This window comes from Aotus nancymaae, unplaced genomic scaffold, assembly GCF_030222135.1.
Source record: "Aotus nancymaae isolate 86718 unplaced genomic scaffold, 86718_ANA_hifiasm-v0.15.2.pri h1tg000059l, whole genome shotgun sequence".
In the NCBI taxonomy this organism is placed as follows: Eukaryota; Metazoa; Chordata; class Mammalia; order Primates; family Aotidae; genus Aotus; species Aotus nancymaae.
In genome coordinates this window covers 62,113,224-62,127,572 of record NW_026988473.1, presented here as the reverse complement: position 1 = coordinate 62,127,572, position 14,349 = coordinate 62,113,224, and the positions used below count along the sequence as shown (strand labels likewise).

The window sequence follows — 14,349 nt, the reverse complement described above, 5'->3', positions numbered from 1 at the left end:
CTCAGGAGACTGAGGTAGGAGAATCACTTGAACCTGGGAGGCAGAGGGTACAGTGAGCTGAGATCATTTTTTTCTTGTAAAATTAAACATATACTCACTATGTAACTAATCCATTCCACTCCTAGGTATTTAACAAGGAGAAATGAAAACTTAGGCTCACAAAAAAAGACTTTTACAATAATGTTCATAGCTATTTTGCTCATAATGGCTCCAAGCTGGAAACAACCTTATTGTCCCTCAATAGGTGAATCGATAAATAATGGTACCTCCATCATACACTACTCAGCAATTTTAAAAATTACTGATACATGCAGCAATATGAATCAATCATTGCAACTTCATGTTGTGCATAAAAAGCCAGGCACAAAAGAATATATACTGCATGATTCCATTTTTTTGTGATGCTCTAGAAAAGACAAATTTATGATAATAGTAGATCAGTGTTTGCCTAGCAGCAGGGTAGGGAGTGAGGATTCATCTGGAAAGGGCACAAGGAAACTCGTTGGGGCTGTGCAAATGTTCTGTCTTGATTGAGGTGGGGTTAGATGGTAAATAACATTTGTCAAAATTCAGCTATCTGAACTGTTAAGATGGATGCATTTTATGTTATCTAAATTATATTTATATAATGTATAATGATGATTTTTGTTAAATAAGGAAACAAACAAAAAAAAGGATCAGCTCAGGGTCATTCTTCTAATTCTGTATACTGAATTCTTACAAATTAAACAAAAGGTTTCCAATAGCTCCTAGAGAGGCTAAGGAAGTCTCTGTATGGGAACGTTTTCCAGCTATATATACAATACTCCAAGCAGCTGGACTGATGTAAATTGGGGCTCCCAGGAGCAAGATAGGCTGTTTACTTGATCACCTGAATTAATCTTTGGAATTAGGTTCTGTTTCTCCTGCCATCCTTTGAATGATTTCCCTGCATTTTTGTAGAGTACTATGACCAGGAAAGAGAAGCCAGGTTCCTAAAGGGACCCATTATCTGTTCATTCTGTACATTAGAAGTAGCTTTTCATGATAACTCTGTTTGCTCGTGACCAGCAAATTCCTCTGTGTACTGGACTCCAGTAACACAATCAGATGTATATTTAAGAAAATACAGAACCAGGTCTTTGGAGCGTCTATGGGACTGAGAGAGAAACCTTTGTCCTAGAGGAAAGGAATCAGTTTAACTATATTCCTGGGCATCGTTTGTCTACTCTTCCCCCAACTTTGCCCTGGTTTTTCCTGGTAACGTGTGCTTAATTCAATGCTTTAAATATAACTGAGATCAGACCATTCAAGGACATGAAAGCAAGGTCCTTCAAGGGAATGACCTTTGTTTCTCCAGTATGAAAAGGGTTGGCAACAGCTCATTTGTTGCTTTGTCAATGGGAGAGGTAATTCCTCTAATGGATTTCAAGTCCTCTGTAGAAAGGTTGACCCGGTCTTTGGGGAATGAATCTCATAGAATTCAGTCAATGTAATTACTGATACAGGGCTCTTTGGTTTCCCAGATGTGATCCCCTCTCTCTCATATACATCAAATTCATCTTGTCCCTTTGTCTTTCATATGATGGAGGCAGAGAATGGATAGAATGCACCATAATAGGCTTCTCAGAGAGATGTGACTGTGATTCTCTTCTGCATCATAATGAGTCATAATACAGCCCACTCACTTGCTCAAGCTGGAAATCTTGAAGTCTTTATTCTTCCTTCTCCTGTATCTCCCATATTCAGTCCATCATCAAGGTTATTCATTTCGGCCTCTGAAATATAGCATGGTTTCATATGCCCTCTTGAATGTGTATACCTTTTACCGCTGCCCTGGTCCATATCACCATTATTTCTTGAGCAGTGGTCTATCTGGGCTCCCTACTCATGCCTTTTCCTTACTTCGATGCAATCATTATAGGCCAGAATGATCTTTTAGAATTTTAAATATGGAAAAATTTAAAACCATTCACTGGTCTCATGTTCTATATACTTAAAAATACAGAATTTTGTGGATTAAAATGTGAAAGTTCCTTGTATCCTTTCTCTTATATGCCCATTCCCCTCGACAAGGAACCACTGGTAGCAATTTTAAATGCTTTTCTAAGCATTTGTAAAATGTATGTGCATACACTATATATACACTATATGTGGTTATATGCATGTTTGTGTACATAAACATAGGATATTTAATATAAATATGTCAATAATTTAAATAGTATCATTGTCCTCAAACTCATTTGTCAACATATTGATTTATAAATTATGCCCCTATTGAGGGATCTTATTGAGATCCCCATTGAGGGATTTTAGATAAAATCTAAATTTCATAAAATGGGCTATAAGGCTCTGCATGATCTGCCCCTGCCTTTTCCTTGTTCGACTTTCCCCTTTGTTTACTGTGCTCCAGCCATGACCTCCTGTCAGGTCCTTGTGGCCCAAGCTCATTTCCTCCTCAGGGCCTTTACCTTTGCTGATCCCCCTGCCTAAGCAGGTACATGACAGTAGTTCCTGTCATGAAACTACTGGGTACATGACAGTAGTTCCCACATGATGGACCACTTTGTCCCTGGTCCTTCAAAACACACACACACACTCACATCTGGTATTGCTTATGAACTGAATAAGTGTTTTCTATGAATTTGTACTTTTTTCTTAAAAATATATATGGATATCCTGATTAATGGAATAATTAATGAATTCATTGTAGCTTTTTCTTCATTCATTAACAAATACTTAAAATATGTCATTTTCTGGAGGAATTCTCAGATTTTTTTATTTTATAATATATTTATTATAATATATTTGACTTACCTTCAGTAATTTTCTCTCAACAGTTTTTCACCTTCCCCCCATAAAGGTTACCAAACTTTACCTTTATTATTTGAGTATACCAAACTTTTTAATATACCGTGAATCATCATATTCACTCATTCTAGATTCTGTACTCACTGAAATGTACTTGTAACCCCAAAACCAACATTCACCATGCATGGTCTGAACGTTTGTGTCCCTCCAGAATGCATATGTTGAAATCTTAGCCCTAATTTGTTGGTATTAGGAGGTGGGGCCTTTAGGAGGTGATTAGGTGGGCCGTGAGGGCAGAGCCCTCGTGAAGGGGATTTGTGCTAGTACAAAAGCAGTTTGAGGGCTTCTGTTGTCCCCTCTACCATCTAATAGAAACAGGGCCCTCACCAGACACCAAATCTGCTGGTGCCTTGATCTTAGATTTCCCAGCCTCTAGCACTGTGGACTGTAAATTTCATGTTTATAAATAACCTAGTCTGAGGTATTTTGTTTTACCAGCCTGAACAGACCAAACAGCATGCTTTGGCTGTTAATCTCAGACATGCACATGGACAAGGCAGTGAAAACATCTGAGTCTCCTGACATGCACATTCCCAGCTGAGGTGGCACAAGGCAGTGTTTTGTGTTCTTATTTCACCTCTTATCCTGTAAACAAGTGTCTTCTTTGTGATATATTGGGTACCATGTTTTTTGCATTTTTGTGCTTTTGGTTGGTGATTTCACTGTTTAAAATGATCCCAAAGCATAGTTCTGAAGTTCTGTCTAGTGTTTCTAAACACAAGAGGCTGTAATGTGCCTTACTGAGAAAATACATGTATTAGATAAGCTTTGTTCAGGCGTGAGTTGAAGTGCTGTTAGCTGTGAGTTCAGTCTTACTGAATCAGTGTATGATAAATAAGGTGTCTTTAAACAGAAACATACATAAAATGAGGTTATGTCTTGACCGATTGATAAAAAATGTGACCAGAGGCTAACAGGAACCTTATCTGGTATTTCCCCTAGATCGGGAGTCCCCAACTCCCTGGGCCGAGGACCCTTACCAGTCTGGCCTGTTAGGAACCAGGCCTCACAGCAGGAGGCAGCATTACCTCCTAAGCTCCACCTCCTGCCAGATCAGCGGTGGCATTAGATTCTCATAGAAGAATGAACTCTATCGTGACTGCACATGCAAGGGATCTAGGTTGCATGCTCCTTAAGAGAATCTAACTAATGCCTGATGATCTGAAGTGGAATAGTTTCATCCCCAAACCATCCCTACCCCTGTCAGTAGAAATATTGTCTTCCACAAAACCAGTCTGGTGCCAAAAAGGTTGGGGACCACTGCTCCAGAGGAATGATTCGATATTAACTAAGTCAGTGTTTGTGCTGACTTTACACACCATAACTACCAGAAATAAACAAGAGTCACCTATACTCATATTATCTTTTCCTGAAAGTTCTCTCTCCTGCAGTTTTTCTTTACCCAGAAAAATTCTCCACATCCTTCAATACTCAAACCAAGCGCCACCTGTACTGTAACACTTCCCTGACTCTTCGAGGCAGGCAGAGTAGTCCTATCCACAAAGCATCCACTGTTCATGTGGATGCTGAGAACACCCACATGAACAGTGCTGAGAACCTCTGTTCATACCATTGTAAGAGCACTGACCATGTACTGAGTTACCTATGGACTGTATTTGTCTGTCCTTTCCATAAGTCATGAGATCTTGAAGGACCTGGCATTGTTAGATTTCATAAATGTTGATTGAATGATTGGAAGGAGGGAGGGAGGGAGGGTTTGTGTAGGTGTGAGTAAATGCTAATGGAAAAAACATTGAAAGTGAAGGAAAAAGAAAGTGGATTGAATAATGAATATGATCAGGCTCTTGGAAAGGACCCCTGAGTTATTCTAGTGGTAGAAAACAGGTTCTAATTCTCAGTATAGGGCACATGCTTACAGCCTGTATTGATCAGTGACCTCAGTTGCCTTAAATGAGAAACGAGTTTATTGACCCAAAAAGTCTAAGGGGCAAATCTGGCTTCAGCATCAGGTTAAGACTCACATTTCATCAATGTCAATCTTTTAACCTGCTTTCTTTCTCTCTGGGTTGACTGTTCTTAGGCTACAAATAGTGGTTCCTGCAACTTCAGGGATACATTGTCACAACCCTTTGTCTAGTGACCGAGCCAGTTTGAGTAACATAAAACAAAGGTCCTGGAGTTGAATCTCAATGACTCTGAGCTGGCTTGGATCAGGTGTGCTAAACTGATCACAGTAGCATGTAGGATGAAATGGTGCTAATTGACTTAATCTAAATTCGCATGATCTACTCCTTGAAGCCTATAGTTGGAGTCAGCTTTACATAAAGGACTCCAGGTGATCTTTTGTATTTATGGTATCAGTATATCATCTTACCTGGAATAGAGATGGTGTTACATTAACAGGTCATCTGACTGAAGTTTTTTTCTGTTTTGTGTGTTTGCTTTTTACCAAAACAGAAGCAAATAAACATTATTTTGTTCCTTTGGTATAACTTTTATTGAAGAGTTACATAGTGCTTTGCAGTTATCAAGTCCTGTGCTAAATAAATGCTGGAGATACAAAAGCCTCTGACCTCAGAATGTTACAGTCTTGGGGTAAGAAAAAATTCATTCTGTGCCCTAGGAACAAATAAGTTCATTTGGAATCCAAGGGAAACTATATTATTCAGATAAATGAATCAGGAAAAAAATACAGTAACTGTGCTGTTCTTTCCTAGGGGATTTGCATTTGAGTAGTAGAAATAACTTTGAACTAGGAGCTGAGACCTAGGTTCTAGTTGTGTTATTGCCATCTGCCATCACCAATTAACTATAAACTTGAATTCATAAACTCTGTGGTCAGTGTTTCTCAAAGTGTAGCGAGCAATTCATCTGTAGAAGCTTCACCTCAAGTTCTTTCTGGGTTAAGACCCACAAAATAAGATCTGGGGCTATGGTCTTTGCAAGTTGTTTAATCTCTCTGAACTTCATTTTCCTCATCTGTTAAAAGAGGGTCATATTTACCCTGCAGCTTTGGTTTAAGGATTAAATGTGATCATGAGTAGAAAGCACATGGCATGTAGCAAGAGCTCAGCAAATATGCTTTTAAAAATTTCTTCGGAGAGTATAAAGTCTCTATGGTCCAGAGTAGTCGAAGGATTCCTAGAGAAAGGATAGCACAAAGCCCTTCCTCACTCAGGAAGTGTGCCTCCAAAAATGTGTGACTGTTACATGACCCCCACTGTACTCTTGTAATGTTTGCTGTTAACTATTATGGGATACAAGACTGGCCTAGTAGCCTTGTGTTGAAATATATTAGGATATACTTGTGCATCATATGCTCAGAAGTAAGATCAGATTCTCCTGTGTTTGTTTGAGCTGGAACTCAACCACATCACCACCTGGGAGTTGACAGTTGAAAATGTTTTTAAACCTCCAGAATCTTCTATCTTCTGCCCTGACTTTGGTATACCAAATATTACAGAATTCTTCTGTGATGACTAAGGACTTCTCGCATCTCAGATCATCTTTCCTGATAGCAAATCTCATGTGTCTTGTGGCTAAAGTTGTAGAAGGGGCAAGACATTTCTTGGAAGAGGCTTTTGCGTAACTCTTAGGAACAGGCGTGTCCTTTTAACTTCCCTCTTTCTGAAGAGTGTGAAACCAATAACTGCCAATAAACCTAGAGAATGCTATCAAGTGAGGAGTATAGTTAATCTGAATCTAACGGAGGTTACTGGGTGATATCAATCATTTAAATCTATTAGGCAGGTATATTAAGAACATAATACTTGCATCTTCAAAAAACTCTTTGCCTTATTTTTTAAAAATTCAATAACGTGTATAGACAACACACACACACACACACACTCTCTCTCACTCTCTGTCACACACACACACACACGTACTTCTTAGCGAAACTCCCAGGTGGTGATATGGTTATTCAGAACACATACCCCTGTTCCAAGAATCTCAGTAATCTGATTAAATGAGGTGTAACCACATCATGCTTTCTTAGTTAAAAAATACATAAGGGGCTGGGTGCAGTGGGTCACTTGTAATCCCAACACTTTGGGAGGCTAAGGTGGGAGGACTACTTGAGCCCATGAATTTGATATTAGCCTAGCCAACATAGTGAGAACCATCTCTACAAAAAATTAGCTGGGTGTAGTGGCACATCCTGCAATCACAGCTAAATGGGAGGCTGAGGCAGGAGGATCACTTGAGCCCATGAGGTTGAGGCTACAGTGAGCCATGTTTGCTCTACTTCACTCCAGCCTGGGCAACAGAGGAAGACCCTGTCTCACACAAAAAAAGAAAAAACAAGAAAAGCGGGAAAAAAATTAAGTCTCTCAAGGTAGGTGAGAGGAGACCTTAGTCTCTTATCTATCTGTTGATCTACTCTTTGAGCCCTTCTACCCTCTCACTCCCCAACCCTCCCACCCTTTGTTTAGGCCAGAAGTCAACAAACCTTGCCCACACCTTCTTTTTCTAAGCAGTTTTACGGGAACACAGCCATGCCTGTTTGCTTATGAATTGTGTATGGTTGCTGTCATGCCATTACAGAACTGAGTAGTTATGACAGAGAAAATATGGCCTATAAAGGCCAAAATTGTCCTTAACAAAGTTTGCTGATCCCTCACCTTGCCTCTTTCTTCAAAATCTCCAATGTTGAGTATTCTCCAGTTTCTAAGGGACCTGCTTTGGACCACTCACTTAGAAAGTTCTCACTTTCTAAAAAAGCCAAATTGGCTTTTCCGTAGCCTGCTCCTGCTGGTACTTGTTCAATTTTAGAATGCTGAGTCACCAAAAATAAATCAAATTGCTCTTCCACATATCAGCAGCCCTTTATATCTTAGAACTCTGTGATCATGACCCCAGGCAGAATCTTGCAGAATCCTGGTGTGATAAAATTTCATGTGCCTTCATGGTCACCAGAATGGAACATAACACTCTTGCATAGCTAAATTGGGGCCCACCTAAGTTTTCTGGGTGCCAAGAGCAATAAGAGGAAGTGCCAAGAGCAATAAGCCTCATTCTACATGCTTGAAGACCTTGAGATCTAACACATAGTACAGAGACAGGTTCATGTGACATGTAGTGTCTGCTCAACAGCTAGGAGTGATGCAACTTCCAGGTCATATGTACCCACATTTTGTGTCTGTGGTCTTAATGGTTGTGAAATGGTTTGTTTTCTGACAGAAGGAAAACAGTCACTTCTGTTTCATCAGAGATGGGAGTGGCATACCCTTTATCGTAGACACAAAAATTTTTTTCTAACTTTCTTGACAGTAGACCCTATCCATATACTTTTTAAAGCCCCATTGTTAAGTAAAGTGACTTTCATTGCTTTTTCTTTTGTCTCCATCATTACTACCCTACTTTAGATTTCCATCTTCTCTCACCATTGCAGACTACTGCAACAGTTTCTCAATAGTTCTCCTGTCTCTTACTCTTTCCTTTTCTGGTTTGTCTTCCTCACTCTGCCAGATAGATAAGAGCACAGCATCAGTTGACATTTCTCTGCTGATCTCTACTCTTCAGTGGCTCCCCGTTACAAATAAGGAAAGACGAAACTACTTACGGGGGCAGTCAAGGCTTTGCAGGATCTCCAAACTCTTCCTTTCCTCCCTCTTTCCACATTCAGAAGACTGTCCCACATTCTCTGAAACTGTCTTATCTGTTCCCATGCCCAGGCCTTGGTCATACTGTATGCTGTATTTTAAAAAGTCCTGTTCTCCTTCCTTTACAAAACTGTGTATCAAACCTTACCTTACTCATTGTTTATGTTCATTGCTCCTTCTCTCTCATACACGCTTGCTTTCTCTCATGTTTTCATGCTGTTGCTCTCTCTTACCCTAAAAGTTTGATTCCCTGCTTCATTGGTCTAGTAGCATATTATGTCTCTTTTTATGGCACTTACAAAAAAGTCTGCTTCTTGTTTTAGGGATATATACCAATGTCCTAGCTTCCTGAAACTTTGTAAATATTGTTAAGTTACTTCAAAGAGGTATTTTTGGGCCTTGCCACTTTCTGTTATCTGTCAAAGCATTCAGCACATTTTGTGTTTGTTTTTACTGAATTCTATGTAAAGAGCTTGTTGATTTCTCATGAGATGTACCCTCAATCCCAAAGATTTTCACCTTTTTTTCTAAATGTTTTATAGTTTTATATTTTACATTTAAGTCCATGATTTATTCCAAGTTCATTCACATCTTTTGTATAAGATGTGAGACTTAGATTGAGATCTTTTCTCCCCGGTGGATGCCTGATTGCTTCAGCACTATTTCTTGAAAAGGCAATGTTTTCTTTTCTTTTTGTATTAATATTTTTAGTAGAGACAGGGTTTCACCTTGTTGGCCAGGCCAATCTCGAACTCCTGGCCTCAAGTGATCTACCTGCCTTGGCCTCCCAAAGTACTGGAATTACAGGCACGAACCACGCCTGGCTATTTTCTTCACTGAGTTGCTTTTACAACTTTGTCAAAAATCATATTGTGAGGGTATGTTTCTGGGTTTTCTGTTCTAGTCCATTGTTCTTCACTTGATCTTAGCCAAACAGCCAAGAATTGATCTATTCCATTTTTCTGTCTGTCTCTTCACCAATGCTACATAGTCTTGATTATTATAGCTATATAAGTCTTAAAATCTGGCAGACTGATTCTTCCCATTTTATTTTTCAAAATTATCTTAGCTTTTGTGCTTCCTTTGCCTTTTCATACACATTTTAGGGCAGTGTTATGTACATCTACAAACATTCTTGCTGGGGTTTTGATGGGAATTGTGTTAAACCTGTATGGCAATTTAGGGAGATGTACCAAGTTGAGTTTTCCAACCCAATCCATGAATATGGCATGTCTCTTCATTTATTTATGTCTTCTTTGATTTCTTTTATTAGCTTTGTATACTTTTCAGCATACATGCCCTGCACAGGGTTTTTCTTAGATTTATACCTTTTCAATTTTTAAGAGCAATTATAAATGGCATTATATTTTTATTTTTTATGCCCACATATATCATTGTTAGTTAGAAGTAAATTGATTTTTGTATGATTATCTTGTATCCTGTGACTTTGCTGAATTCACTTATTAGTCCTGAGAGTTTTGTTGTGGGATATTATTATTATTATTTTGATATTTTTCTTTTCTTTCTTTCTTTTTTTTATTTTTTTAAGGCAGAGCCTCATTCTGTTACCCAGGCTGGAGTGAAGTGGTATGATCTAAACTCACTGCAACCTCTGCCTCCTGGGTTCAAGCAATTATTCTGCCTCAGCCTCCCTAGTAGATGGGATTACAGGCGCCTGCCACCACGCGACTTAATTTTTGTATTTTAATAAAGATGGGGTTCCACCATGTTGGCCAGGCTGCAGTGAGCCATGTTCATGCCACTGCATTCCAGCCTGGTTGACAGAGTGAGACCTTGCCTTAAAAAAATACACACACACACACACACACACACACACACACACACCATTTGATGTTGGTCTTTTGTTGATGCTCATTATCCAGTTGAAGAAGCTCCCCTCTATTCCTGTTTCTCTGAGAATTTTTATCAAGAATGAGTATGTAATTTTATCAGTTTTTTTGCATTGCATGATATGATCATGCAATTTTTCTTCTTTAGCCTGTTAATATGGTAGATGACTGATTTCAAATATGCATTCATCCTTACCTCCTTGGAATAAATTCTGTTTGAGCATGCATTTTTATAGATTGCTGAATTCTATTTGCATTTTATGTGTATGTCCATAATCCATTTTGAGTTAATTTTTGTATGAGATTTTATATAGCCATTAGAACAGTCCCGAAAATGCTTTCTCTTTAATAGCATATTCAGGACTCATGTCCCATATTATCCTTGCATTGTGTGTCAGTAATCCAACAGCGATTTTGCATTTCTATATCATGGGACACTTTTCAAGTGAAGCTCCCAGACTCCCTTATAAATATTTTTTACATGGGTACCACACTCATCAGAATGAAGGTAACAAGATGCTAAAGAACTCACATCATAGAGAATCTGTTACACACCTTCATCTTATTCTCCTGTCTGTAATCCTCTTGCTGTCCTTCTTACTTCCTACTGTGAAAGCTTACATGTATTTTAAGTTTTATTAGTTTGAACGAATTGACATATTCATGGAATGAAAAAAAGTCAGCACATCTTTACTGAGCTCCCATATGTGTTAAGCACTCTGCCATGTAGATGTTGGCCACATTGGACCTTAACCTCAGGGTACTCAGAACTTAAAGGGGAGAAAGACATATAAGCATTTGCAATGCCAAAGCAGGGAGTAGAAATGCCAAACCCAGGGGAAGAAATGCCAACATGGGATAAGCACAGGTTAGTAAGGGAACACAAGCAGAAGCACCAGCTCTACCTGGGGGAGTCAGTAAAGGCCTTCCAGGAGAAGTGACACTTGCACTGGCACTGAGAGAACATAGAAATTCTCCAGATGGATGAGGTAAGGTGAAAGCCATTCTATGCAGAAGCCATAGCTTGTGCAAAGACTTAAAGTCATGAAATTACATGACTTACTATTCGGAGAATAATAAGTAATTTTAGTGCTCCTGTAAATTCTGCAAGACCAAGAATTCATGTTGTATCCTCAGCATTAGAATAATGCCTGGAGCTTAGTAAGCACTGAATAATTATTTGTTGGATGCAAGTTAACAAAGGAAGGAAAGAGTGATGGAGGAAGGAAGCATAATTGAGATGAGAGATGTAAGAAAGGTTTGGCAATAAAGATTTGTTTGTGACCTAGCTGGGAAGAGACAAGTACAAAAACATTCGTAATTGTTGTAAAAAGTGACATGCCTTGAAAAGTACATAAAACGCATTATGAAGGTTCAGAGGAAATAGAGGTCTACTTGAGATGAATAGATCAGGGAAGTTGTTGTTGACTTTGAGTTGCTAATACTTGGTTCTGAATTGTTTGACTTTTAAAAAACACATAGGGCCGCCTGCTGTGGCTCACACCTGTAATCCCACTATTTTGGGAGGCTGAGGTGGGCACATCAATTAAGGTTAGGAGTTTAACGACAGCCTGGCTAACATGGTGAAACACCATCTCTACTAAAATAGAAAAATGTAATCCCAGCTACTCAAGAGAGGTGGAGGCGGGAGAATTGCCTGAAGCTGGGAGGCTGTGGTTGCAGTGAGCTGATATCACGCCACTGCACCCCAGCCTGGGCACTCTGTCTAAAAAAATATATGAATAAATAAAACATGGAAGTGGAGAAAGGTGTTGTGGTGAAAGAGGGATGTGTGAATTTGGGACTAGACTAGACAGCCTTGCTGACTCTGTCATAAATTTATCAGTATTTTGTAGGCAGCCATTTATCAGCCTACACTACTTCCTTGGAACCTGACAGGCTCTGATATCATCTGTAGCAAACATGGTTTTCTTGTTCATGAGGGTGTCTTTATATATTTGTTTGTGCTTGCACCTGCACACCAGAGATTTGGGGACAGCTCTTTCCACAGAGACAAGACTAAAGGAGACACAGCAACTTAAACACCAGCTAAACTATAAACAGATCTTTTAAAAATGCACCTTTGGTGCCCACACACTGCGTTGTCTGTGTGTGCACCTGCAGCACACACAGGCACACAATTCTGAAAGCAGTGACCTGGCCAAGATTTTAGTGACTATAGATAAATAATACTTATTTTTGTTTTTCTCAGCTCTATCCTATCTGGCTATACCTCAATTTTCATTTAAATCTAAGGCTTAGTAGGTACCAGTTATGTCTCCTTTGACCTGCTAGATGCTATGAGGATTTTATATAAGGAAATGATTCATTAATATATATTTATTGATTACTAGCTATGTGCCAGGGAGTATTTTAAACACCAAGGATGCATCATGGAATAAAAAGAGCCATTCCTTGTTACTTTCTAGAAGGTAGGTGCGGAAAAGTCACAAAAATGTGGTATTGTTGGGGGTGTACATGCTTTGTGGGACCAGTAAAGCAGGGTAAGGGGAAAAGAGAGTGGGAGCATCGGGGACCAGGAATAGCCTCCCTTCCAGTAATGTGACATTTGAATAAGGACTTGAAAAAAAGAATAAGCAATGGAAGTATCTGGGGGACGAGTGTTCCAGGGCCAGGGAACAACTAGATTAAAGACCCTGAGGCAAGAGCCTGCCTGGCAGAGTGTGTAAGGTCACGTGGTCAGAGCATAATAGGCAAGGCTGAGGGCAGCAGGAGCTGAGGCAAGGGATTGGTATGAGGCCCAGTCCCATCAGGCCTGTGGGCCATTGTGGGAACTTTGGCTTTACTCTGAGATAACAACCTTTACAGGTTGTATGCGGAGAAGTGGCATGTTCTGATTTACTTCCTGCTTTCTAACTTTGCGGTTGAGGATAGACTTCAGGATGAAGGGGTGGAAGCAGGAAGACTACAAAATGGTGGACTAGGCCAGGTGAGCAACAGTGGAGGTGAGGAGAAGCGAGCTCATTGTTGATATATTCGGAACTGTCTGAACTGACAGGATTTGCTGATGAGTTAGATGTAGAGTATGAAATGAGTCAACTATGATATCCAGATTTTTGGTCTGACAACTGGAAGGCCAGAGGTGCTGGTAACTGAGATGGGAGAGAGTGCAGGTAGAACAAGTCTGGGAGACATCAGGACCTCAGTTTTGAACACATTAATTTTGAGATACCTACTAGTGAAGAGTTGGATATACAACTCTAAGGCTAGAGATATAAATTTGGGAATCGCAGCAATTTGATGGTTTTTTAAAGCTGTGAAACTGAATAAAATGACCTAGAGAGTTGGTGTAGAAAAAAAAAGAAATCTCAGAATTGAGCATTGGGGCATTCTAACTTTGGAGGTTGGGGAGATGAAGAAGAACCAGCACTGGATATTGAAAAAGAGAGGCCCGGTACATAATTGAGAGTGCATGCTGAAGCTAGGTGAAGAAAGTGTTTCAAGGATGAAGAAATAATAAACTGTTGTTGGATGTTGCAGAGAGCTCAAGCTAAGGCCCATGAGTCAATTTATCAACAGTAAAGTCTTTGACAGCTTCGATGAGCTATTTCGGAGGTGCAGTTGGGGTGGTGGGGGGGATGGGGGTAGCCTGGTTAGAGTGCCTTCACATAAGAGGGGAGGAAACAAAGATTAGTAGTATAGAATACTCTTTGAAGTGTAACTATAAAGAGAGGTAGAAAAACTGGGCCATAGTTGGTAAAGAATTGTGGGAACAAGTCAAGCTTTTAATTTTTTCTTCTGAGATAGGAGAAGTTGGTGTATTGATGGGAATAATCCTAGTCAGGAGGAAAAATGCAATGATTCTGAAGAAGGGGAGAATTGCTGAAGTGCTATCTCTGCACAGATGGAAAAAGGTTGGCCTTGATAGGATGGGCTGTCTATGCTCTCTAGTAAAAGAGTAGATAGCTACAGGTGCAGGCAGGATGGTAAATGGGGTCCTGAAGCATGTGTAAATTTTCTTTTGATTGTTTATGTTGTCTTATGAAATAAGATATAAAAGAGTGGAGGCATTGGAGGTTTAAAGAGAAAGAAGCTAAGAGATTGTTGCCAAAGTACAGGAGAAA

The 14,349-nt window shown here is 39.6% G+C and overlaps 1 protein-coding gene across 3 annotated transcripts in view; it reads left to right on the top strand.

Annotated features, from left to right (window-relative positions):
* GAB2 (GRB2 associated binding protein 2) overlaps positions 1–14,349 on the top strand; it is a 214,712-nt gene that overhangs the window by 133,980 nt on the left and 66,383 nt on the right. Inside the window, exon 1 of one of the 3 annotated variants that reach the window (XM_012469580.2) lies at positions 6,996–7,147. The exons of the other annotated variants lie outside the window; for them this stretch is intronic. The gene's annotated coding sequence lies outside the window, so the exon portion shown is untranslated. Of the gene's footprint in view, positions 1–6,995; positions 7,148–14,349 lie in introns of those variants that run through there. 3 annotated transcript variants of the gene reach the window in all.